The sequence below is a fragment of the Acanthochromis polyacanthus genome, chromosome 8 (genome assembly GCF_021347895.1).
Source record: "Acanthochromis polyacanthus isolate Apoly-LR-REF ecotype Palm Island chromosome 8, KAUST_Apoly_ChrSc, whole genome shotgun sequence".
Lineage (NCBI taxonomy): Eukaryota > Metazoa > Chordata > Actinopteri > Pomacentridae > Acanthochromis > Acanthochromis polyacanthus.
The window spans coordinates 9924298-9948910 of NC_067120.1; the positions used below are offsets into that span (position 1 = coordinate 9924298).

Sequence of the window (24613 nt, forward strand, 5' to 3'; positions counted from 1 at the left end):
AACAATCCCACATCCTCTCAGCCTGTCCTTCATCTCTAATAATCAAGCTTGGCCACAGAATATCCCTCTGGATGGGAAAAAAACATGTTCCCTGTCCGCCTCTCACTCATCTTTAGACTGCCAGTCTTGGGTCTTTTCTCTTGAAGTCTTCTGTCACATTTATGACTTCAAACACTAAGCGCAGCCTTTTTTTTAACTGACTGCCATGTCTTTAAAGCTAGATATCTTTTTTTGTACTACATTAGCATGAGATGAAGGGGAGTGTGTCTGATGCAAAGGAAGCCCTGAGAAGGCTCGACCACAGACACTGTGAACTTGTTTGTTGCTGTACACCAAAGGCCACCTGAGCGAGCTATACCCAGTTTCAGCTCAGGTGAAGGATATCGTGTAAGTTCACAGTATTCCTGACACTCCTGTGCAACTTTAGACAAGAGCTCCAGGTTTTAATTTGAATTTAGACACTGAAGTCAAATTTTGATTGGATTTTCAGAAATGGGGCATGTAGGTCTAATTGTTATCAATTAAAATCACATAATATTCATGAAATAGGGATCAGAGTATGGAGGAGAGTTTTGGAAAAGCTACACTACATTTCAAAGTATATCTGTGACTCTTGTGCAAAGCCAGGGTTTGAAACAGAATTTAGAGACTGGGGTGAGATTTTGATGGGATTTTCAGAATGGAGCATGCATGTATTTCTAACCATTTCTGAATAAAATTACACAACATAGATACAATTGAGATCAGAGGATGGAGCAGGGTTTTGGAAAGGCTACACTGGTGAAGGACATCATGTAAGTTCACAATAGTGCTAACACTCATGTGCAAAGCCATGGCTTGAATTTGAATTTAGTAACTGGAGTCACATTTAAATAGGATTTTTAGAATGCAGATCTAATTGTTTTCATTTGTGATCACACAGAGTTTTGCAAAAGCTACACAGGAAGGATATCATGCAAGTTGACAGGATTCCCGAAACTTTTGAGCCACTTTAGACAAAATCAAGACTTGATTTTATGAATTTACAGACTGGAATCAAGTTTTGATATAATTTTCAAAAATGGTGCATGTACTGAATGTAGAACATTTTTTAAAAAAAATCATATAAATTACACAATATCCATAAAATAAGGAGCATAATGTTTGGAGCACAGGTTTGAAGAAGCAATATTGCAAAGGATATAGTTCAAGCTCACGGTAGTCCTGACACTTTAATGCAACTTTAGACAAAACTGAGGTTTCAAATTTGAATTTACAGACTACAATCAAATTTTGATTGGATTTTCAGAAATTGAACATTGATGGTTTTTGTCACTTAAAACGAAACAATATTCATAAAAGAGATAGCAGAGTTTTTGAAAAGCCACTCTGCGTGTGTGAGAGAGGTGTGACGGATTGCTATTATTTGCACATTTTTACAACAGAAATATAAACCTCTCAAAGCCAAACCTATGACTACCTATACACCTGTCTATCTTTAATATTATACTAACCTTACATAATAGCCTACTTTACTCCGTGCACTCTACGTTTAGAGTGTGAAAACTTGCAAAAGGACTTTGCATGTACAGCTCAGGCCCGGCAGAGCTGCAGAAACCGAGAGAGTGAAAGAGGAACTCTTGGAACCGGAGCGTCCACTGAGTGGCGCCGCAGCCCGCAACTTCCGCAGTAGATCCCGGCCGGCGTCTCCTCCCCGCTGCACACTGCAGGCTCATCCGCTCACACACGCTCCGTGTTGGGTTACAGTGACAAGGGCCCCTGTCTGAACCACGACTTTTAGAAAGATAATATTACAGGTAGGTGCAAGCCACGGACCGTGTCACTATCGATAGACAAATTAAGCATTGAAAAACAAGACCGTGACCCAGAAATTCTCGCTTTAATCGGGTCACCGTGCTCGTTTTCATCACTGAGTGATAATGGCACCTCTCACTGTCCTTACCATTTGAAGTCCCCTTACCACAACCTGTAGCTTTTGGGGCAGAGAAAATTGTCCAGCTGGACGCCTTGTATTGGTGCCTTTGTGTGTGTTTTCAGCCATTCCTGCCTGCTGATAGCTTTAATCGTTTTTTTTTTTTTTTTTATCTGGTTGAAGGTCAGTTTACCCCTCTAATGAGCTGCTGGGAGGATTTGTATGAGCAGAGCAATAACCAAGGATGTATGCGGCCTTGTTTAAATTAATATGTAAGTTGAATGCAAGTGTAAAGAATGAACTAATTCTATTTTTCCCCTCATCAGCCGCGCTATATGGTGGTTGTTCTGCTGCAGAGCTGATCATCTTTTGTTGAGGTCTCAGTGTAAAGCCGCAGCAAAAGCAGGCTAAATCGCTTACACTTGCTTCTTTATGTTGCACACTGGAAACCGCCTGAAAAAGCTTGTCAGGTGTTGAAAGAAAACGGCCGGGATGCAGGCTGAAATTCCTCTGAAATAGGCCGAAACAGAGAGTGTTGCTCCTACAGGGTTTTGTTCAGGGTTCCACTGAGAAAGCCCAATGCAAAGTGGGCCTACAGCCAACTGGGATGAATTCTAGGGTGGAACCTAAACAGATGGGAAATAGTATAAAGGTGAATACAAGGTCAATCTGAGCTTCACTGATAATGCTGTGGGCACTGCTCATAGCACTGTTTTAAAAGTTGACTTAAGAAAACAGATTGTATGGTCAGAATAAACTCTTAAGACCATATTGGACCATTTTTTTCAGGCTCCTTTTGTCTAGATCGCCACAGGCGGATGCAGCAGACACCAAATGGTCAAAAAATTGTTATCATTATGTTTGTCTGGAAATCAGCAGAATGGGGGTGTTGATTTCCAGCGGGTGGGTTTTCCTTTGTCCCTTTTTTTTGTTGTTGTTCTAACCCAGATTTTCATATTTAACAGGCTCACAACTGATCCAATCCTGCAGCACAAAAATTGAGACAGGGAAGGTTAAAGCACTCTGAATGCACGGGACCATACTGCAGGTAATTAATATGTCAGCTCGATGATGAACTTCGTCAATACATCACCACACTTACTTGTAACTGGAGTAGCTCATGTGGGATGCTGCGGAGAGAACAGTCTGGGAGTACATTTGTCCATTAGTAAACACTTCATAGTGTGTGTTGTGACTGCTGAGGTAGCGGGGCTCCTCTCTGTCCAGTTTCAGTCATTTTCGCCCGTCGCCTCCTCATCGCTGTAAAAACACTTGCTGTGGCTTGGTAGATTAACAGAGAGCCCCCTAATGGAGTAATTACACTGAGCCAAACATCTATTTTTCACCTGTGCTCTGCCATTATTCTCTGTCCCCTATCCACTCCATTGGAAGTCACTTACTCTCCTTACAATGAGTTATCATTGACTGCCATTTAGACGTTCTGGAGCAATTTGTCTTACTGAGGCCACGCGCTGGCCTCATTGCAAAGAACAATCATTCTCCCTCCAATATATAAAACATTCATGGGAAAAAGGAAGAGAAAATGCCCCACAAACAGATAGTAGAGAGTGGCTAATAGATACTATAAAGGTGACAGACAAGGAAAATAATGTAGGCGATTACTGGAGCAGGAACAAGCCTGCACCACCAGTACAAAAGCTTCAGGGACTGTACCGCTGGAAAAAAAAAATCCTTCACGAGACAAATGTGTTAAATGGGTAGTATGTCAGCTATTGGTGGTAGTAATTGTTCTCGTTGCAAACAAACTATAAGTCCCAATCTAAATTGAAAATTCTCAGTGTTTAATTTGCTGTCATAATGTTTACTTTTACTTACTGTCGTATTTAGTTAATGTTTAGCCATGAGATTATTGAGTGAAATCTGTGTTACTCTCGCTGCAAGTGTTTACTGTAACATTTTAGACATTTTTTCCTCTTTTGTTGGTTCTTCTTTGACTGTAAGCCTGTTATTGATTAACTCCAAGGTCCTTGATTCTGTGCTCCCGGTTTTTCAAGCTTTAGATAATTTCTTCTTATGTTGCATGGAAAGAAGGAACCCTTTTTTTCCCCTCTCCTCTGACCTGCAGGTCGCTCTCATTTTACCCAATCAAAGCCTCAGCCACTGCATGCACCAAAATAAAGTGAAAAATGTAAAGAATACCACGCTCAGTTTGAAAGCCATAGAAACTATGTGCATTTTTCTACAATGTCCTTGCCTATATTACCCTCATTTGAGCAAAGCTTTGTCTTATTCTCCATAATATAGCCGCAGATAGATAATGCAGCTGTGAATGAGATTGACACAGCTCTCGTGAAAGCAACGCGCCACGTTTCAGATGGAGCCTTCACTGCTGCGCTCAGTTCAACGCTCATCCCATTCAGTCCCCAGCAGAAAGGGTTAATGGTGTCCTTAACTGAGTGTTTTGTTGGATTAGTCTCTCCCACTGCTTAACACAATGACAAATAACCATTATTCTTTTTCTTGCACTGATAATCAGGACAACTTAAACATTTCTTACTAGCAGAAGTGAAACCATTAATCCTCGGTGATACTGCTGATAAGTGGTGACTTTGGAGTAATGGCCCTGTCACCTTAAAAAAGAGGGAGAAAATCTGAACAATTAAAACAAGATGCCCATTATATTTTGCGCATCCCATCTCTTTGTGTCATCAGGAGGCATCTGCCAGTAGTAATAGACTAAATAATGGAATGAGATTTTGTTCATTATGTATATTAAGGAAGATATACCACATGCTGGAAATGATCACTTTAAATACTTACAAACAGCATGGGGCATAGTTTTGTAGGGCGGAGAAAAAAGAGAAAATATAGCTGGAAATATGCCCGCTTTATTTATTATTCTGCATTTATGTTTGGGCTTAGCTGAAAGTGATACAATGAAGATTTGTATAGAGAAAGCAGCAACCAATGACCAAGGCTGAGCTGAGCCCAGGATGTCAGAGTTAGGTGGTATTTTATCATAATCTTCAAACTATTTACCTTCTGTGATATACTTTGGGTAAACTTGCTTATGTAATACTTCAGCAACGTGCATATTAATATTAAATGAACGTTGATATCACCTCAACAATTAGCTGATGAATCATTCCGCAGAAAATTAATCGTCAACTCTTCTACTGATGCATCACCATTTAAGTGTATTTTTTAAGCAAAAACGCCAAATATTTGATGGTTTTAGCTTCTCAAATGTGCCAATTTGCTGCTTTCTTTGTCTTATATTGTACTTAATTGAACCTGTTTGAGTTTTGAACTGTTGTTCAGAAATAAAGCTAGACGTGATCCCGTAATCTTAGACTGTAGGAAATTGTGATTGCTAATTTTCACAATTTAGTGACCAAAACATGAAGCAGGAAAGTTGTTTTTATGCAGCCAAAGACGCTTGACGGCTACGTAGTGAAAGAGGCGATTAGAATAAATGTGAACATGATATATGGAGATAATACTGAAGATGAGCACTGAATTGAAAGTCTTACTAGAACAATGGTTCTGGATACAGTTACACACCAAACAATGCACTGGCTAATTCGTACGATACCACTCTTAAAGACAAACATTGTTTTTATAGACTGCAGTTTTAATGTCCTGCGTTGTACCAGATGCTGCAATTTAATTTCTTTATTCCTTTCTTTGTATGTACGCTTTCATGGTACACCAGACACACTTCACGACTAACTGGGCATCTTTTAAATACTTCGAAAGTGGATTGATAACTGTTTAAATATGAGCTAACCACCAAAGCCCCGAGGAAAATGTTCAGACTTCATATATGCTAATTAAAATTCTCACAATTTAATCATCGTCTCCATCATACGTTCGTTTTGACACCATGCCTGTCGCCAGCACTAATCAGGTGTTGATGTAGATGCCTATAGGTGTTACACTAGAACTGACAGGATGATGATACACGTGCTAAACTGAGCTTTTCGATGAAGCGTGATTTGAGATTATTTGCTCTTTTTCATTAGACGACTTCAGGTATCTCGCACTCAGAGCCTTTTCCTCTTAATGTATCTTACATTAAAGGCTGATCAATTACACTGTGCATTTGTTCAGGTTACATTGTTAGCCTCATTGTCAATAATAACCAAGCACAGTTGGATTCTCTTGGATGTAATTGATTCATTATTAGAATAAGATGAAAACAAGCCTGCTTAATTGCTCGAGGCTGCTCACAATTACAAAATCGGTTTAAGTTGGAGTTTGAATCATTTTTCTCCTTGTTTGTTTCATGAAGCACACAGACATTCACCGAGAGTAGAACTTATTAGCCAGTTGGATATTTCCTGAGTTAGTTCAAAACATCCTTCAAGCAGATGGGGGAGAAAATTGTGTTACCACCTGACTGAATCTTTATTCGGTGATTACTTTAAAGTACACTTTAAAGAGGAATCTACCAAACCTTTAGCTGAAACTGACTGGAAAATTAAAACATCTAAGCAACTATAAACTACACTCGTTTGTGCTGTTCCTGTTTTTTAATATACGTTTTAACTTGATAAAGAAATATTCTCAGTTTTCTCTTCAGTGCTGGGGGCCATCTGCCTCCAGCAAGTTCTAAAAAAAATGCCTTAAAGTGTCCTGATGTGGATCATTGGTTGGAATCTTTAGTAATACCGCAATGAAATAGTGCTTTCATACTTCTTGGCTTCCTCCTACAGCATACTCTGTTATACATCATATACCACTGTATTCGAAGAACTGCCAAACTTACGATTCTTTGGCAGCAGCACAGTCCCAGGCACTTGATGCTTGCTATTTCTATGGCTGTAGCTCTGTTTTGATCAAAGGGGTTCAGGGGCCTAAGTTTCAAATCCCCCAAAGCCCATTTTGGCTACTCTTTGTTTAGCCCATTGGCATTCTGACCCCATGCTTCTCAGACTTTGAACTCAAAGCTTGGAAAAGCCGTATCGCTTCTTTAAACACATTATCAGTAGGCTAGGTTTTAAGAATATCACTAATCATCTTAAGGTTTTAGTGCAGTGTGGCAGTATAGTTAAAACCTCGGGGCCCATTTACTGGCGTGGGCACTGTAAGGAATTTATCTATGAAATATACGACAACGTAATAGCAGCAAGCGGTTTGTAAGTTTATACAAGTAGCTTAAAAATGCATTACTGCAATAATTCAGTTGTTAGAATGAAATATTTTTGTCAGATTGTTTGAATTTACAATCTAATTTTGGAGTTAAACCAGAACGGGTGCAATTTTGTGGAAAATATGGCTTATAAATAAAGTCCGGCATGACTGCATCTGCGTGGGATCCTCCATTTAGCATCTTAATGCAAGGTGCCCAGTATTTATTTACTTAATTTCACTTACTTGGCTCTGACAGTGATCCAACTGCTTTTGAAAGTACAACGCTGGATCTCTCCTGTTAGCCAAACCACTTTTCTTGCATATTTCCCCCATTTCATCTTCCATTTCCAAAACTAAGTCCCCTGAAACCAGATCCACTGATGCATGTTTGCGATCATTAACACATGATTTAACATTTAGCTTACTTTGTGCATCAGGTTCGAACTTCCTCCTACACACCGCAGAACTTGGCTTGCAGTTTAACATCAACGCTTAGTGCTGCAGTCGGATAATTTCTGGATCACTGTCGGGAAATTAATAATGGAACTGCATACATTTTGAGAGGGTAATACTGCACATGCATATTATGCAAAGATTATAGTATAAGTGAAGATATGAAGGGATCAGATTTCTATAGACCCCCTCTGATGGCAGGTGTTGCATAACTTATGCTTAGCATGATGGAGAGTCCCGCTGAAATTTTTCTTTATCTTATCTACATATAGTTAACCAAACTAAGTAGTAAATTTAGAGTTGTTTGTCTCTGGCTGCAGTGGATTGTTACTTTTATTGCAGCACAAGTCGTTTTTATGTGCATTTTCCAGCAACGTAGCAGAGGTAGGAAACGTGAAAAAGACACCTTAACACAAATCTGTTGTATAAATAGTATAAATATGGCATTTGGAATAGCTTTTACAGACAGTGAGAATTGTGTAAATGTTCCAGGTTATTATCTAAATTTAAGTAAATGGCGGTAAATACAAGTTGGAATGTTTGTTTAGTTGGTTAAAAAAAATCTCAAGTGACTGATCAGTCATCAGTTATGTTTCAACACTATTTGGATGAACAGTTGCCCATGTGTCAGGTGCATTTGCTTCATCATGTTTAACATCGTTGACTGCCTGCTGTGCAACCATGATAGTTGTTCATGATACTAATAAATACCTGTTTTAAATCGACGTACTACGCTTAAATTTCATAAAACATATCTGATGTACAAATTGGATCATCTCTTTGTGCACTTTTTAAAAATAATGTGTGTATGCACATGTGATTGCATCCAAGTCTGTTTGTGCCCTTTCGCTCCACTCACACCTCTTCAATCTCATCAGCCCACATGATTAAGATTTGGCACCTTGAATTACCTTGTCTTCATCTGGAAATATTTCAGCTGCATTTCTGCCACTCTAAAGGGAGATGGAGATAAAGGAGAAGAAGGTAAAAACACATCCTGTTGTGTGAAACCTAGAGAAGGCCTTGAACCCTGCCATTCATCCCTTTCACTTCATCAGCTGAGTCTAATTGCCAGAGAGGACAGGATACCCAGGGCCCAATTGTTCTTTATCCTCTTTGGAGCCTCTGAGGCATGAAAAGCGAAAGGCCTGCTTTTGATCTTTTTTTTTTTGTTAGTTTTTTTTCTCTGTCATCCCCTACTATCCTCTCCCTTAGAATGAGACACTCTTTTCACTCTGTGCTCCCTTCTTCATCCACGCAAAATAATTATCAAGCCCTGCTTCATCAAATAATGGTGGATATTGGAGGTCATGATGGGGAGGGCCAGAGGTCTGCAGGGTGGCCCTTGGACGTGGTGAAGCGTCCATCTAATCTTAGAGGCAGCCTCCTTAGCTGTGGCTACCTTTATATACCTTGACCTCGGTTTTCGTTTGTCTGTCCTAATGAGACCCTCTCATGCAGCCAATGCAATGGAGGTCTTGCAATGGCAGGGTTGGGAGGCCAAAGTACAATGAGACACAGGGCTGTGCTGAGACAAGGGCGCATCTGTGCTATCTTATTAAGCCTTGGAAAAGAGCTCATGCGTTTCAACGGCCCATAGGCACTGAGAGCAGATCTATTGACACCTACTTGTCCTTTGCGGTCAACATCTTTCTGTGTGGAGGCAGGCACACCCAAGTTCTTGTTAGAAGTAATTCTTGGCAGAGCGTTTAGTGAAGGCAAAGTGCTTAACTCGGTTTGGGTGATCTTGTGTGGCGAGGATAAAGGACGCGGTTTTGTAATGATGAAAAATTCCTCCAATCTGGGAAAATGACAAAGGATGCCAATTTGGTAAAAGAAAGAAAAGCCTCATATTTAAAGAAAGAATGGCACTGAAGTTTGTCTTATTGCATCCACTCTTGATTTAAAAAATAAATAAATTATTCATTGTAGGTTATGAAGCAGGCTGTAACTTATTGTTTGTCATATTTTTTTCTAAATTGTATATTCAGATATTTCTGTTCTTTTCTCCCATTTGCTTATAGATTTGGCTGTTACCCACATCCAGAAATGTGTACAAATTTAAAAGAGGAAAATAGCTACCTAAAATTCCTTTGGGAAAAAGAAGTCGCTTTCTAAGAAGATGCAAGACAGCAACCCTAACTACCTATCTAATAACAAAAGGGACAGCAGGATATGCTATAAGTAGAGCAAAATGACAAACAAAAACACAAGTAGGCAAACAAAAACCTTTAAGCAATCATGTTAAGCACGCCTAACATCTGAGCACTGTGCGAGAACAAAGCAGGGCTCCTGTCAGTGCATCGATCCACTCCTGAAGGCACACATCCATAGCTCTCTGATTGCTCCCTGCCTCTCGCGCCTCTCTCCCCCGCGCCTCTAACTCTCTGCTCTGGCTCCTTTCTGAGAGTGTGCTTATTGATCTGGCCTACTTCGTTGGAGTTAACTCACTGATAAAACCTGACCAAGGGCTTCCAATGGCCTGAAAGAGTTTGGAGAGCTGGTGAGAAGGATGTTGAGGAAATTTGAAAAGAAAAAGGGTCTCTACATTTCTAAAACAAAATAAATGTTTTGTCATAATATTCACAGGTTTGTTTTTTATTATTAAAAGTGCAGAGTCTAGTTTTGACATTTGTAATGACTTATTGTCCTCCCGTGGAATGAGAATTTTATTGCTGGCAGCTTCACAAGAAGATAAAATGAGACAAGATAGTTACTCAGCTTAAAATATTAACCTTTATCTGATTTGATTAACCTGCAGTGTTGTAGTTCCTTAGCAGCTAATAACCTTCTGAATTGGTGTTGTAAAGTCATCTAGACTGGGAAGCACCTTAAAAATACTGAATGAATGTGGGACTTTGAAATATATATTAATTTTAAAAAGACATGTTTTAGGTTCAAGTTAAAGATCAAAGTAACAGCATAGTATGCTCTGTGTTGTTCATATATATATATATATATATATATGTGTGTGTGTGTGTGTGTGTGTGTGTGTGCCCAAACCAAACAATTTTCTGTGCATGAACTTGCCATTTATATTTTATGCATGATTTTACCAATACTTTATACTGAGAATTAGATGTTTAAGAATGCATCTAGTATGTAAATGTCCTGCCAAGGGTGAAAATCCACCCACTGTGTGCTGTAGTTAGTCTCTTGCAGTGCTTTTGGTACAGTTACACAAGACATTTGTACTTTGCAGTCTTCAAATCACTCACATCAGAGGCGGCACTTTTTTACAGTATTGAGCTTTGTGGCGATTGCAGAGTTGTAGCCCCAGTCATTCATTCATTTATAATTGCAGTTGAAGTAGTCTGACATATTGCACTGTATGTGCTGAGTTACACTCATTTACACTCAATTGGACTAGTGGAATGTTATTGTAAGTCAAATTTGTCCATTGACTTGACCCGGCTGCTTAATATAACAGTTGAATTAGTGAAGCTTTTCAATTTGATCAGCTCTATTCTGCTGTGAACCATCTGCGATATAACAGATTAGGAATGAGGAGAAATTGCAGCATTGTCTCGAATGAAAAAATAAAGTATAATTATTAGTACAATTCACGTGCACTGTAGTGTAGATCTCAAACAATAATTGCTTATAATTTTTTCTCAGGAAGGCTTACACTATAATCTCAAAAATCAGTGTTTCTTAAAAAATGTGATTCATGTTTTGTGTCAGTATGTGTAATCACGTCTCCAGAGTGTGATTACATTGTATGTCAGTTTGTGTATATTTTTGCAAGTGTGTTGTGCTGTCATGTTTGTAGCATTCCATGTGGGAGGGTCTGTTGATAAGTAAGCCATCTGTAGTGTTCTGCCGAACGACATGTTGTAAAGCGCGATTTGAGAGTGTGGAGAGACTTGACTTGACAAATCTTGGCACATAATGAGACAGAAGGGAGTAAAGGCAGAAGTCTGTCCAGAGATAAACAATTAGATTTGTCCCTGAGGTAAAGGCCATGCAATGCAAGGACTCTCAGACTAACAAAATCAATATGGCTTCCAGTAAGAACACTCAGGGGGTAGAGTGATGAAGAGGTTATCATTCATTTCTCAGATTAGGACACACATACACAATGAGGAAGAGTCTAGCTTTAAAAAAATCAATATGATCACTGGCATGAAAGATGCTTGTCAGTGATGTATATATTTGAAAGTATGCACCTGCTATTCAACTCTCTGTCAAATAGGATTGGTGTAATGAGACGTGATAACATAGATCAACAAGGATACTGAACCAAGCTAGTCAAGCCAGTTCTCTTCAGCAGCCAATTGTGAGAGGAGCTTAGAGGAGACAGCATTTGGGAATGATATTTTCACACCCCAGATAAAACCATAATGGAGCATGAGCCATAGACAGAGTGGGCAGTCCCTTCGCGTTGCATCCCCTCTCAGGCCCTGCCCAGACTTGCAGGTCTAATCTAACATCTCACCACTGTTCCCAGCAGGCCTCACAAGGGTAGCACTGCCAGGGCATGGAGGGTTGGACTGTTTGGTTGAGGGAGGGGAGGCTGTAGTATCCCGCGTTGTGCTAGCGCTGGCTTAAAGAAGACAACAAAAAGAGAGAATGAATGGTTCTGGGGTGGGAGCGGGGGCAATCACAACTTGTGTGCAGCCGCCGTTAGGCAGGGAAGTCTCCTCAGAGACGGCGAGTCGCTGACCATAAAGGTGTGAGTGTGAGCCTCGGCCAGCCTGTCGCCTCATCTCCATGGAGACAGCGACATGGCTCCCCAGCGGGCTCGAGTCTGCTGTGGCCCTCGAGCAGCAGGTTCACTTGGGGATGTGGCCCGGCCATCACCTGGGCTTCAGCGGACCAGGAGGCAGCGCTCTGATGACCTTCAACAACCTGCCAGTCTGTCATCACGGCCTGGGGAATAGCATGAAAAAAAAAAATCAGCTAGGGATTTGTGTAGAGACATTGTTCACTGGGCCATTGTGTCTTTGGAGGAGGCTCTTTGTTCCAGTGGGAGCGGACTATAGTGAAGGACGTACTTTTCACAACATTACCTCAACTGATGTTTCGAAATGTCCTTCGCTTGTAGTACCATCTCATGTCTGGCAATATGTGGTGTTTTAGACTCTATTGTCGTATATTGGTTAATAAAATTGAAACATCTCTCTAAAAAAAAGTTGAGAATAAGACTAAATTAACATTTTAAAATTGCAATGTAACAGTTTAGTGGTGATTCTGATCGCATTCCTGACAATGAAATCACAGTCTAGACATGCCCCGACGCAATACTTTCACCTAAAACTTTCTTTTTTTTTTCATTGTACAATAAATGTTACATTAGAAACTGTTCAATATAAAATGTTAGCGGAAATAATATATTTTAAAAATGTACCGAGTAAATTGATGTTTCCTCATAGACACCTGAGCTGCAGCTAATTATTGTCATCATTGATTGATCTGCCATTAAGTTCTTGATTAATTGATTAAATGTCAGTCACCTTTTGCTACTCAGGGCATTGTTTTATTTCTTGCTTTGTCCAATTAGCAGTTTGAAACGCGACATTATTTATATTAAAATGAAATGAAGTAGAGAAAAGAAGCACATTCTTTACACCCACTATTGACAAGATGTAGTTTGGTAGTGTTCAACTTTTTTTTTTTAAATTATTATAAATATTGTATATAATTTAGTGTAGATTGACTCATTTAAATCCAGTCACAATGCCATCAACATTATTTAAAAGCTTTTTTAAATGCATGTTTTTTTTAAATACACGTGTCATTAAATGGTGCACTGTTATGCATTGTTTACCTTCTTTTATTTATTCAACTTTACTATGTGTAAGCTACAAGCAAAGTTGTTTTTTTATTTTAGTTTGAAACAAGAGCTCATGAAGTAATATAAGCATCAGAAAACGAAATGCAAAATAAAGGAGCTATCTTCTTTTTTAGGGGCGCGGACACCGGCGTAGTTAAAAATTCAGTATGATTAGATACATAATCAGGAACATCAGAGTAATTCTGTACAGTGTTATAGACTATTGTTGGTATCACTGTGATAAATTATTGCCAAATGGGATCTCAAATCTTCATTTGAGTGTAAAGCAGCGCCATCCAAACCATTCCCTGGAGACACTTGTGTTGCATTATCTGACAAACCAATACAGGAGATTCTGTGGAAAAATCTGTGCTTTCTTCTTTTCAGCCAAAAAGAAAGAGGATTTTGAATGGAGTGGTGATTCTTTATGCAGAGCTGAGACGCGACACCTTCCAGACGGTGAGAGATGGCGAGCCCTAATAATACAGAGCTGTACAATGGTTCTGACAGGCGAGCAATAAAGCAATCAGGGTCCCAGGCATTCCAAATCTCTTTACCGCCCACCCTCTAACAGACTGAGAGATGGGCGGCTGACCTGTGAGCTGTCAATCATGGGGGATACCTGCTGGAGCCTGATCAGGGAGAGCTGAGGGCACCAGTCCATCAGATCTGTTTTCACACTCCAGACACTAACATTGCAAGCATAACCACAGACACAAAAAAGCCCCACCGCCTCACTCTTAATTAGGAGATGTGTGTGCGCGCGTGTGTTGTTTGGGGGGTGGACTTGTTTGGTTTAAATGGGTATGGGAGTGTCTTAGATATAGGGGGATAGTAAGTGGAATCCCAGTGAGACAGAAAATAACCTTTTCCCTTGATTTAGGAATCAGGCATTGATCTGTCATGCTGTTTTGTACAAGCAAGAGCTCTTTCAGCATTGCTTCTCATTGTGTGTATATGCAGTGTGTGTGCATGTGATGGGGGTGTGTGTGTGTGTTGAGGGGGGTTAAGGCTTGTTCATTAGCTGTCTGTAGCCCATTCCAGCAAATAGATCACCATAATTCTGTGGTTAGTTAATGGCTTTCTGGTGTTTCCTCTAGAGTCTTCCTGTCTGAGGGCTGACTGCTAAAACTCCTCCACTGTTTTTTCCTCCTTTTTCCAAGTGGGGAGTCTTGTGTTCTGCTGCCTAACTCAGACAATTGGCTTCAGCCAGTGGGCAAGTCTGCGAGCAGTCTGGCCGCATGGATTCACATTAGAGAAGTAAAAGCAACATCACAAAAAACATGCTGATCTGACATTCTGTCTCTCTGACTGGAATCATATTGGTTCTCCGCAGTTAAAACCAATCTGTGACAGGAAATCGCCTCACAACAAGGGGTTATGTTTTTGTGCTGTCTCTTCCTGCCTTATTTTACACCTTTTTTTTTTTTAAATTAAATGTGACATTTAGCATGTTAAAGTGAGCGCAGAATACATTAAGGGGGATTGTAATAATATGCATTTTCTCCATATAGAACATCATGTCCTTTGTCTTGTCTGAGATATTAGAAAATTCAATGAAATTGTTTAACTCTTTCTCTCCTGGCATTAAAAATACAAAAATATTATCTAATTTCATCATAATTACGTGGTTCAAAGTTTATTTCAATGAAAATGGTTCTTTTATGCCTTAAAATGACTAACTCTACACATTGCCTCCTTTAGAATGCAGATCTGTTTCTATTTACACAAACCCCTTCGCTCTTCGCTGCACTTCAAGCATAACAGCTCACCTGCAACTCCACTTAAACACTGGAAAACTACTCTACACCACACAATGACAAGTGTTAAGCCACGCATGTTCGAACTGGAAACGGATTCCAAAGACGACTAAAGAAAACCACCCTGCAAGCGGACAAAATTACTTCTGTAGGTTTGTTGCATATAAAAGCGTGTCTGTCTGAATCTGTGTTTTGTAGCCTGTCATTGGTACACTGCAATTGTCTTTTACCATCTAAAAAACATCACGTACACAGGATAACAAAGTCAGAAACATTTTGGGGGCCTTTAAATGCAACACACATTGCATTAGCCTGATAACACAACACCCACAACTAATCCTGAGCAGATATCTCAACTGACTCATAAATTTGGTTTTAATAGATATTCCTTCATTAGTAAATTCTATAAGAGTGATGATATTTTTTGTATCAAGAGAAGCATTTTCCTTTGGGTGTTTAAACACTGGGTAATCTGTCACCGAGCCTCAGCCTCAGGTTGAAATCTGATGCCGAATCATTTATTGCAAAGTATAGATTATCATAGGCTTTTGTCTTTAATGTTTGAAGTAAAGTTAATTCTTTTTGACGTCAAATCATAAGAAAATTATCACCAAACTTGTCTCTTCACTATTTGTTGTTTTTGGGTAATAGTTTGTTTGCTCTGTATCTACTTTGCCTCTCATCAACTCAGACAACTGTGTCTGTGTAGATAAAATAAAAGGTCATAGAATTAAAGCAAACATCGGCTGATCTAGTCAAGCGTCTCGAAAGGAAAAACCCATCAATTATAATGAGTGGATATTTGACTTTATGCTCATCAGGGCACTAAAACAAGTGCATTGTTGCTCTGATCCTAGTGAATCTATAATGTCAGTACTATCTTAACCGCACGCTGAAAAGCAGTTTTCCAGGTTGTTGCATCTCCGACCACATCCAGCATCACTGCTGTTGGCTGTGGACAGAAATATTCTACCTCTGATGTCACAGTGTAGTCACATACTTTTACATCAGTGCAACATGCAATCTGTTGAAGACACCAAATTCCAAATTTCCAGCTGGTGTTAAGTTTCAAAGTTGGCAGTTGTTTGCTAAGCTCATTGGACATGCTGCTGTTTGGATAGCTCTGGTCCCAAATCTAGCCTTTGTTTGTGTTGGTTGACAAAATATTATCTGTGATTATGAGAAGTGAAGCCACTGATCTGAGCGAACTGAACAGCGTTGATCCATCAATATTGCAGAGTAGCTAACAGCAGCTAGCAGTTGTCTTGTCGTGTAAAAGGATACAAGAGTGGTGGTAGAATGCATTTACAGATATTTCGCATTATGTAGATGAAAAACTGAAGATTATCGACAATATTCTAGTACTTCTGCATGGGTTGGAGGTTATAAAAAGAAACTGCAAAAAAATAAATCAAATTTTGTAAGAGAACATTGTTAATAAGGTTAAGTTTGTCAAATATTGTCAGCAGACTTTCACTCTGTTGTCAGAACAAATCATTCAGTGCAGTACCTTGCAAAGTAATGATTTCAAATGAAAAACAATGGAAGATTTTTTTTTCCTGATAGAATTCCATATTTCTGCTTTAAGGCTTATAGGAAGGAAAATATACAAAATTGTTTTTTCTTTTAGGAAATGGTTTACTTGTTTGTGCTCCAGGATCATAGTTTGTAATGAGATAAAATAGCAGAACACAAAGCTAACTGAATTTCCAGATTTATATTTTAAGTCCTGATAACCTCTCAAAAATTATTGTATTTGCCTATAGTTTAAGAACAATGTTTAATTTTGATTGGTTAGTTGGAAACCAGCTCTAAATTCAGAGTAGGAGTTATGTCCCAGTTAAAGTTAACTGTGTTATTTTAGCAGCTCTTTTTACAGCTGGCTGCCAAAGATTTCAGCTTCAAAGTAACTGAAATCACTGTTACACCTCAAGTGCTGGTATCAGGGCCATAGTGGTGGTAAGAAGGTGGAATATACCCACCACTGCGCAGGAGGTGTTACAGTATCAACGTCAGTTATGTGTTAAGTGGTCCTAGAAAGTATTGGGATTCAGAAAGTAGCTACCTTATACAAGGAAAATACGGCAATTAAACATTATGCTTTAGACTGCAATGTTGGATTGCAGATGAATTAATGTAGAGGCAACATTTTACTGCTGCATTTGGATAAAGTAAACTAGTTCGAACTAGTATATGCAGGCCTGAGCCATCAAATCTGTAGGAGTGCATCTGTTTTATCAGCTCACCATATCTTTTATGTGTAAAAGCTTAATAAAGGTGTCAAATAAACATAGTGGAGTAGTAAGTACAGCATTTCTGTCTAAATTGTTGTAAAGCCTATGTATAAAGTTTTGTTGGGATGAAGCCACAGTATCCCCACCATTATTCATTGTTTCCATAAATGGACCACATATGTGGTTCTCGTGAATAAATATAATTTGATTCATTTGATGTACTGTTTTGAGTACTATTTAATTGTAAATGTAAAACTTTTAGTCTTACAAGTTATTTCTAAGCATATGGCTTTCAAATAATTAAAAAAAAAAACACTTACAGTTTTGAACAGTTGCACATTCTACATCCCGCACCAACATTCAGCGTCTGAAGAACTAATGAGTGTTTTTGTGTCTCCCTGCCAGCGACAGATGTGGCCAGAGGCATTTTGTTTTCAGGTTGTCTGTACAATCATTTGTTCCGTTCTCATGAATGTGACATCTCTTGAAGGTCTCAGGGGATTTCTTAAAACTTAGCATAAACATTCATTTTGACTCGGGATGAACTGATGATATTTTAGTGGCCAAAGGTCACTGTGACCTCCCAAAAACTGTTTTTGGCCGTAAAATGTTTGGTGAATGCAAAACCTAGGGGATGCCTCGAGGAAATTTCCTCATATTTGGACTCAAGGTCACTGTGACTGCATGCCCGCCCCGTTTTTGAGAAGGCGATGCATCAGGAATGTCTGGAGGGAATTTAATTGCATCTGGCACAAATGTGCTGACTCATGAATTAATTGATTAAAATTTGGTGGTCAAAGTTCAGCTGCTTTTAGTCTTTGTGCTGCACACACCGGGAACACTTTACAACACACAATAAAACTTAACACACTTGTACCTCAATTAAGCCATTATTACTCTACTCGTGAATGCATCTGTTTGTGCCCGTGTGGTGTTGTGTTGTTTGTTTAAACTGTGCTCTTTGATATCATTCAGAATAGAGAGCGTACCTTCAATGATATAACACAAAACACATAATTTACCATATGTGAAAAATGCATGCACTGACACATGACACAATTTTGCACAAATGTTTGACATAATAAAATGACGAACTGATGACTCCAGGAAGACTAGCTGGTGCCAGACTTTTGTGTCTGTATTTCCTCTGAACAACATATAGAGTCTGATAACTGGTGGTATAATGGGCCTATATTTGATTGAGAAAGACATCTGGAGATATCTGAATCTATGTAAACCTTAGGCAACATTAAAACAACCCGTCTAATGTGTAGATGCCCTTGTACGGGAAAAACAACTCTGACCCAATAAGCCATGGACATATCACCACTGGGGACCTCCTTTGGTGTCTGTATTGGGACAATAGTGTAATTCTTTGTCATGTTCCTCAAGTCATTCCTGAGCAGTTTTTGTGTTTTTAATGTAGTTGAACTCATTGTCCTGATAAAGGAGGCTGCTGTTGTTTGAAAGAGCAGTTGCTACTGGGGGGGTATGCTTGGTCTACAGAAATGTTTAGGAGGATGACATATGACAAACTTCCATCCACATGAATTTCAAGACCCAAAGCTTCCTAGAAGAACATTGCATTGCAACAAGATGTTATTCACTTCACCTGTCAGGCTTTTTAATTTTGTGGCAGATTGTATATGTAAATACAGTGCGGTATATATGCATCTGGTTTACACTATATTCTACTAAAGGATGATGGACTCGCTGTGTTCTTTCTGACAGTGCCCTTGGAGTTCTGTTGCCTTTGGTTGCTGATTAGACTGAAAATGAAAACCTTGAAATCTTCAAACTGCGGTTGTAAACTGTCAGTGATAAAAGATTAAAAAGAGGGTTTTGCATGTTTGAAGGTGTTTTATTTCTCAACCATATTTGACAATGAATGATGAGTTGTGCAGAAGTCTTCACTTGAACCGTCCCTCGGGGGTGCTTGGTCGATCCCCCTCACCTCCCAGCAGCATCTGGGAAACTTCTGAGGCCTGACGTCCAAGTCTCCGTCCAAAGAAACGCTTGTCTTGTTCCTTCCAGTTCTCTGATGTCATTCTGCACTGAGAACCTGTGTCTGATCTTCTGCAGCTGGAAGAGGAGCCCATATGCATTTTACACGCCAGTGAAAAGCAGGTTTTACTGGACCGTTCACCATCTGACATCACACTGAAGTCTGGTTGAGACTGGATTTTCCTCCAATACTTCTGTCCACTGACAGCAGTATTCTCAAAACACATCATGTCTTTCACATTTTTATATCATGCTGTATAACCAGACATAGATGTCTGCAGTTAATGGCTTTACCAGATCTCTGGGCTTTTGGTTTGATTTTCTGCCAATGTATATGGTTTGTTACATAAACACAGTGATCACTTCTTTATAGCTAAGTGATTTCGCATGTTTTAGAATGGTTAGTTCTAGTTCATGTACAAAGTTCACAACAACTTTCTTTGACATCCAGAGGTTAGAATCTGTTGGGAAATTTATGAAAATCGAGATATTTTCAATATTTTCATTGTATTTAACTTGTTGAGCTTCAAATACGACATTGGAAGTTCTCATGTCTCAAATGTGACCCACATTGGGCTTAATGGAGTCACAACTCCTTGTTAAAGAAGTTGAGGCAGAGGGTTGAAAAATAAGTAAATAACTGATCATCAGGCTGCCATCTTGGTTTCGTCTGTGGAAGTTTTGTTCATTTTGTTCATTTTCGCGCACACAGCAAAAACAAACAAACCTGAAAGCCTGCACCGGCAACATCTTCCTTTTATTGGTAGCTGATACATGAACAAGAGGTTGTCTTGGCTGAAAAAAGCAACTGCTGAGGCGTTGCTGGACCTTCAGACCTTTGTGACCAATGGCGTGTCATCCCTCACTTTGTCATGTTTAACTAAAACCAATCCCCATTCAAAGCAGCATCCATCAGTGTTAGTTGAGAACAATGACAGATTGCCTTTCTGCTGCACTCAAAGCATCTGGATCCTTTCTCTACTCCCCCTCTTTTATTTATGGTAAACAGCCTGAATAACAGCTGGGCAATGGGATTTTACAAGTTAATCAATTGTTTGTTAGGAGCCACAACGATGCCCCATACCCAACCATCTGCGAGTTAATGTTCATTTACCATGCTAATTTTCCCACAGGCAACAGCATATCTATTGATTACTTCTTGAGAGATTTGTCCACATTTAGAATTACGAAATGCTTAATATAGAAAATTACACTTTTTAGGTGACTACATTGAAAATGTGAGAGTGTTTAATTTTGGCTGCGAGAGAGAAAATGTTCAGCATTCAGTATAACTGAAATAAAATGGAAAAGTTAACTCAGCTGGTGCTAATAAACTTTAACAAACGGTGCAGAAACAAGCACAAAACTACAAAAGCAGTAACTCTGTTTTCCCATCCACATTTTATTCTTGCGGTGGAATGTCCTGGGAGCCATATTAAGTTTCACACAAAGGTGGTGCATGTAGGTAAGCAGTGTTTATCCTGGGACTCTGCTTCCTGTTAAAGTGAAGTTGCCTTTGTCTCTCCTCCCAGGTGTTTGTGCCTTTGGCGAAGCCTTGGTGTTTTGTTCCTCCTGAGCTCCGCATGATGACCCGCATGAAGACAGGTCTCACAAAGGTCAGGCATGAGCATCCCCTTTCTGTTCAATGTCAACATATTTGCTAATGTAGTAATCAAAAAAGTTGGCAACAATATAGTTTTACTTTGTTTGTAGTGAAGGCAGCTTTTTACATTAAGGATATATGGTATATAGTTTTATGTTAAGGGAAATTACATCATAATATATAATAAATTGATAAAGAAAAAATATATTATGTTCTTTTAATTCAGCTACAAAACTACTACACAAACACCACATGCATTAATATACTGGTGCAAGAACATGAATGTAAGAAAAAAATGTAATTCCCTGCAACTGAGTATGAGCCTCCAACTCATCTTCAAAAGCATGGAACATCAAATCTTAAGAGAGCAGAAAATACTTGCGATCCTTAATCAGACGGTAGAACATTTGGGAAACTCATAAATAAACAATTGAAAAGCAAATTCCTTGATAATGTGTAGAAATTTGACAACATATTGTTTTTTTTATTGAATCTACTTTATTTGGCCGTGCTATCTTGGCAGCCTTGAGCCAATGTTCGGATAGGGCACCATTTACAACTGTGCTGTGAGCACTGGTATTCACCTTTCCTGTTTCCCGGCTGCAACACAGAAACCACACACTACTTTATTTATAATCCAACCAACCTCAATGTGTAACTCTTGCCCCATACTCTTGCTCGCATCACACAGTGAGGTCACTTCCCTCTGCACCTCCACCACTGCTCTTGCATTCCAACATGGCTCTAGGACAGCAGCCCAGCAAAGCTCTATACTCCTCAAATCACAAAGAGGCCCAGATCAGAGCCGAGCTGGATGTGAGCCAGGATCCAGGCCCTCACAGCCCAGGCAGCTGGGGGCAGCCTATAATAAGTGGGAGACAATGAGAACTAGCACACCTCCCACGCTTTGCATGTGGATGTTGACTCAGAATTGAAATTAAAGGGTTTCATAGGTTTTCCATAGACCATCCTAATTATGAAAAGATATGAAAACCACTAGTGGGTTTTGCAGCAGATGTACATTGTGGGTCTAGATTTACTATCCTAATTTAAGAGAATATTTATTATTCAGTTTACTGTAGTGAACTTTGAAGGTGTAAAACTGCAAAGGACAAACATTAGCCTAATACAATACGCATGAAGAAATGGAATAAAAGTTTTCTTGGCAGTATTTGATTTTGCTGTGATGTAAAAGAAGTACAAGACTATTAAGTGTCAATGCTTATTAATTCTTAGGCCAGCATTCCTTTTTTATCTACACTTTTTAAACTCTCTTTTTAATGGTACCAGACTTGGTTTACTGTAAAAACTAGAACAGGTTTTTTTTTGGTTCTCCAGCAGTCATCAAAAACGCATATGTACATTTTTATTTTTTATTTCACATGGGGAACTAGACATATTAAAGGCATTCTGTTTTAATGAATAATAATGAACAGTTCACTGTGATGTAGATGGTGGTGGTGCTTTAATGGTCCCTTGTAGCCTCTTAAGCCTCTGGTGATAAATCTTACACCGGCTCACTCGTATAACTAAAACCCAAACCTCATTCAACTTCACATCCATCAGTGTTTGGCTGAAAGCGATGACAAAGCACTTTCAATTACACCAGTAACTGACTCTGGAAACAGTTCATAGCAGGGTCCAGGCTCAAAGACTAGGGGAAAAACACAAGGGGGAGGGCAGAATGGCTGGTAGGGCATCCGTTTGACTCGCTCCCAAATAATAAAAAGGGTGGTGTGACTCGGGGACACAAGGGATGCCGCCAGCATCGCGAACCCAAGGACAATTCACCTATTTTGTGTGCTGTCACCCCTGTAGTCTGATTTATGGTTGGGACATCCTTCCTATGACCCATTCGTCCATCAGCTTGGCGCTATAAGGATACTCTGGTGATTAAAGGCTGAAGTATCAAAGCGTCCTCAGTCAGGGCCCTTGTGTAGTACCAGAGGGCCTAGCGCTGCTGAATGGGGAGTGTGGCAGTGGGGAGGGAGAGCGTTGCAGCGGCAGAGGAGTGCCATTCTTAACCCCGAGCACCAGAGGATAGAAGAGCTTTTTGAGAATCCATCAACTGTAAATGCTTCATTCCATAATGTTGGTGTTTTCTTTTCCATTTTCCCATCCCAATTTGTAATTATATTATGTCGAGTGTGTGCTCTCTAAAAGTTAACATGGCACTGTTTAATTGGAGTGATTTTACTCATAATTGCATGATCCTCTCTACCACTTTTGGCTTCCACTTTGTTTGAATAAGCAGGCTAATTTCGGAATCCATTCTCAAAATTAATCAGTATAGCATACTTAATATTGAAGTTCAAAAATGAAATAATTGAGAAAATGTAAATCTGCTTTGAATAATGGGAGCCTTAATCATCAACAAAAACAGCATCCCAACAATGACAGCACCAGTCCGGGACAAGGCAACAACAGATAAGTGGTGATAATTTCTCTCTTTCTCTCTTTAAAATGCCTTTATTACATAAATAAAAACAGAGTCTGATCCTCCAGAGTGCCTGATCTTTTATAGCACCTCTGACTCCAACCCCCCTGATGAAAGGCCCACACTAACATCAGGAGTCCAGAGCCTTTACTCTCTAACTTCAGGCAATTATGACACAGAGGAGATCTTTGCCTTCTGCACTCCAAAAGAAGAAGAAAAAAGGGATGCCTTTTTTCTTAGCTTAGTTGTAAAAATAAGCTTGCTCTCCTCAATTGCAGTCACCTCATGCCCTTTGCAATAGCAGTAAGGATGTATCGGAACAAGCCATGGGGCAAAACAAATCACTTGTGATTTACAGAATTATAAAGATTTTAATAGCTGCAATGTTTCTCTCTCAGATTGGTCTTTATTTCCCGGAGTCAAAGTTTCCTGGGTGCCCCAGGCTTTTGAAAAGCAGTAATTGGCCAACAGAGAGACTTAGGATCTCCCTGAGTGATTGAGGGTATTTGTTGCTATGAACTTGAGGGTATCACTCTAAAGATCACAGGTCCAGGTTCTGAGAGACTGCAACTTGTCAAGCACAATTCATTTTCCAGCTGTGGAAGTCGGACTACTTTTCCACGCAGTTTTGTTTAAAGTTTTAACCTTTCGGTGGAACTTGATGTGTTTTTTTGCTGATTAGTTGCGTTTCCACATAATTCAGTATAAAATAAGGGGCCCTGGTTTGTGACCTAAAGACAGTCTTGAATTAATGCAGAATAAATGCGATGATGAAGGAAATGAATGTTATTCTGGCATGTTAAAAAAATAAAATAAAAGAATCTGTGGTGTACGTACAAAGTGCATCTTTGAAGAGCAACATAGATTTTAGAAGTGTGATTAAAAATCATTTTCATTTTACTGCAGGTCTACAACAGCACACACTTCTTTTTTTACCATAACAACAATAATAATATACACTATATACAATTTAATGTGACGGTTCAGAAATACAGTAAAGAACAATAATCTACTTAAGCTGGCCTCATAAAGCTTAATGTCACTTTCAACACATTCTCTCACAATAAATACTAAATCAACTTAAATTACCAATTAGTCCGAAATTGAAAAAAAAAAAGTTACTATGCCGTCTGCTGTCACTGCTTAACAATTTATGGAATATATTAAAATATTAAATGACAGTTCTCTTATTGTATGTTTATATATAGATTTATGCATTTTTAAATGTTATTTAAATATATCAATAAATTTCTGTTATGCTCTTTTCGATAAAGCACTGCATTCTGTCTCACATGTGCAGAACAACTCATAATGTTGAAAGCATGTGCTTTCTGTTA

The 24613-nt window shown here is 39.2% G+C and overlaps 1 long non-coding RNA gene across 1 annotated transcript in view; it reads left to right on the forward strand.

Moving 5' to 3' along the window:
* The first annotated feature begins 1615 nt into the window (after positions 1-1615).
* LOC110962131 (uncharacterized) overlaps positions 1616-24613 on the forward strand; it is a 66592-nt gene continuing 43594 nt past the window's right edge. The window contains exons 1-3 of the long non-coding RNA XR_002596411.2: positions 1616-1796; positions 2878-2960; positions 20769-20852. This is a non-coding gene — a long non-coding RNA (uncharacterized LOC110962131). The remainder of the gene's footprint in view (positions 1797-2877; positions 2961-20768; positions 20853-24613) is intronic.